This window comes from Montipora capricornis, chromosome 6 (genome assembly GCF_036669925.1).
Source record: "Montipora capricornis isolate CH-2021 chromosome 6, ASM3666992v2, whole genome shotgun sequence".
In the NCBI taxonomy this organism is placed as follows: Eukaryota; Metazoa; Cnidaria; class Anthozoa; order Scleractinia; family Acroporidae; genus Montipora; species Montipora capricornis.
Window position 1 is genome coordinate 6,391,173 of NC_090888.1, and position 3,219 is coordinate 6,394,391.

A 3,219-nucleotide genomic window follows, 5' to 3' on the forward strand; every position below is an offset into this window, starting at 1 on the left:
GCCTTGTATGATATTGAACACGGGGGATAGTACAGTAAACTCCCGTCCACATGTATCCGGAGATTTTTGTATCCGCAAATTTCTTTGTGCGGATACAAAAATATCTGCGTCCACTCGTAGCGTATACGAATCGTATACGACCGTCCACACGTATCCGATTCGTATCCGGACATCCCAAAGGATTAGTCAACAGAGCATGCGCATTACAAAGAAAGCTGAGCCTGCGATAGTTGTCCCACCAAGCACTAGTTCTTCTTGGTCGGACCCAGAATCTTCGTGACCGTGCTACTTGTCTTCCCGCTCTTTTGAGAAGTCTTTGGCGTCTGATTCCTGAATCAGATATGACTAGAAGCCGCATAATGCTTAGACGTCTTCTCAAGTAGTTAAAGTCTAGATTTAACATTGCAACATTTAGTTCGAGACACGCTATTAGGCTTGAAAGTAGTCCTAGTAGCATTGAACACACAACGTTAATGCTCGCCGCCATTTTGGAAAATCTCGCGCGGAAAAAGACTGGTTCTGATACTGTGACGTCAGCGTATACAAAAATATAAGGATACGAGCTTCCACACGTATCCGGATACACAGCGTATACAGAAATCTCCGGATACACCGAGCGTAAACGGCGGACACGTGTGGACGCTAGGTGTATCCGCATAAAAAAATTTGCGGATACAAAAATCTCTAGATACGTGTGGACGGGGCCTTAAGATAGCTTTCACACTTTTATATTTTTTCGTCAATAAAAATGGCAATCTCTTCCTCCCTATTTCATGGGATTGACACTGTGCAGTTACATTTCATCAGCGATCACGTTTGATACCCGATTAAGGTTACCGAATACCTTCAGGGGTGTCTCGCGTCCGAGCAATGTAGCGCATCCGGCTTAAACTGCAGATACCTAAACCCCTATATCAAATAAAGCTTATAGAACTGGCTATCAAACCATAAAAAGAATTTTGAAATCAAATGAATTCTCGAATTTTTCTCGACCTCTAAATGCGAGCGTCCGAATCACCTTTTCAAAGCTACATGTCAAAGGAAATTTTGCCTTTAGCTATTTTATTTTGTTTCTCCGTTTCCCGACCCAAAGCGCTGAAAAATGTTGTCTGCGTTTTGCCATACTCAGTTGCAGCGAAAAGTTACAGAACGTTTTCGAAAATAGCTTTTACCACAATTGCTTGTAATTTCGCAATCTGATTGGCTAATTTGCCGTTGTCGATGAGAGTCTAGACGACGCTGTACGCGTCATGCTTGCGCCATTTTGTCACGCAATGTAATAGCCAATCAGGAACGCCCATTTTGGGAAATGAACAAATCATATTGCGAGAAAGTTATAGACAACGCTTGCTCTTTCTATGAGTCATGATTTTGGTCACGCTCTGAAATATGAACTTTCTTCGGCGCTGAATATTGTGGTAAAAAACAAATCGAAATTGGTTCAGCGTTGTCTGTACTCTTATCGACAACGATATTCGTCATCACAATGGTCAAAATTTGTTGTGGACTCACGAGGCGCAGCCACCACTGTAATGACGAATATCGTTGTCGATAAGAGTACAGACAACGCAGAACCACTTTCGATTTGTTAAATTTGAAAAATGAGAAGTGTTCGTACAAAAATCGCTCTCAGAGAAAAAATATTTTGAAATTAAAAAATCGCAGACACGTTCTTGTTGTTTATATGTTAATATCATGGGTGACAAATAACTTCTTAATTTTGGCGCGAAATTTCAGCGTTAATGTGAAATTACAAAATTGTCATGGTAACATCTCTTGTATCTCGATCAGAGCCAACATGGTGTCGAGATCTAAGACAGTGACCATTGAAGAAGTTACGAAATTAAAAGAAGCGGCAGAGAATTTAAACACGCGAAAGAGAAACTCAGAAAATTACGAACTTTAGCAAAAATGTATGCTTTAAACGAAAACTGTGTTTTTCTTAATGTTCTCGGTTTTCGATACAATAAACCAGTAAAAACAATTACGGTTGTGAGCGTAATTTGTCACCCACGACATTAAAAGGTAATCAAATGGTTTTCTCGCAAAATTAGGAAATAATTTCACTTGCGTTTTGTCAAAATTCTGATAATTTCCCGAGCCTTTAGGCTTTAGGCTCGGGAAATTATCAGAATTTTGACAAAACGCGCGTGAAATTATTTCCTAATTTCACTCGTCGCCATTTGATTACACATACTAATCTAGCCACTGTCAAAATTTTGGGGCAAACGGACAAATTCCAGTTGAGTTTTAGCTGTCCGGTTCATGTGAAACAACAGCGCTAAGACTGTCAATCAAACGGGTAATTTTTACTTCCGTCCAAAACGTAAAACTGCCATTTCTCCGCCAAAATTTAATGTTTTTGAATAATTTCTTTTCTACATCAGATATCCCATTTCGATCACTACTTAAACCAAAAAATCCAAATTTGAAGAAAATTGCCGATCTGAAGGTATACGGTAACCTTAACTGCGTTTATTAACCTTTGCATTGATATGTAGTTTGTGGTAGTTTCCTTTAAAACAGCGCGCGTAGGATTTTTTTTTCTGTAGAGCACTCGCGAAGTTTGGAGTAACCTTAAGATGCCTTTTTTCAAGTATTGAGAGACATTTGAAATAATATTTTAACATTCTTTCCTTGCTTTTTTGTCAAATTTCTGGCAGAAATTTAAGCTTATGTTATAATCTTTGCATGAGTTTTAGACTTGAAGTCGTTAAACAGAGTTTTGTCTTGGTTTGTCATTAAATACGATAAACAAGAATTTAAATCTCAGCCAGGTGATCTGGTGACGTAATTCGGAGGACTCGGGAGAAAAACTTTAACGCCGTATCCCACAACCGCGCGCGGCCCTATTTTCGAATTTAACATGGCAGAGGCGAGGTTAGATCTTGTCGGGTCTAATTGAATGTTCATTCAGTAGCAGGAAATGTGTTAGACACGTAATGTTCTGTTGAGTTTTGGCGATAGCAATACTGCAGACAGTTTGGAAACAACACCTAAGGCCGCGCGCGGTTGTGGGATACGGTGTTAAAATTTTTCATCCCAGTCCTCCAAATTACGTCACCAGATCACCTGGAGTATGTATAAAATAAACACAATACCACATGGAAAGTGCTTTGTACAAGCCCTGCACGTGCGTTTTCATTTTTGTCCATTTCTTTGCCATCGTCAGCCAAACAACAACGTGATATAACCAAGTTTGAAGTGTTAAGGAGATCG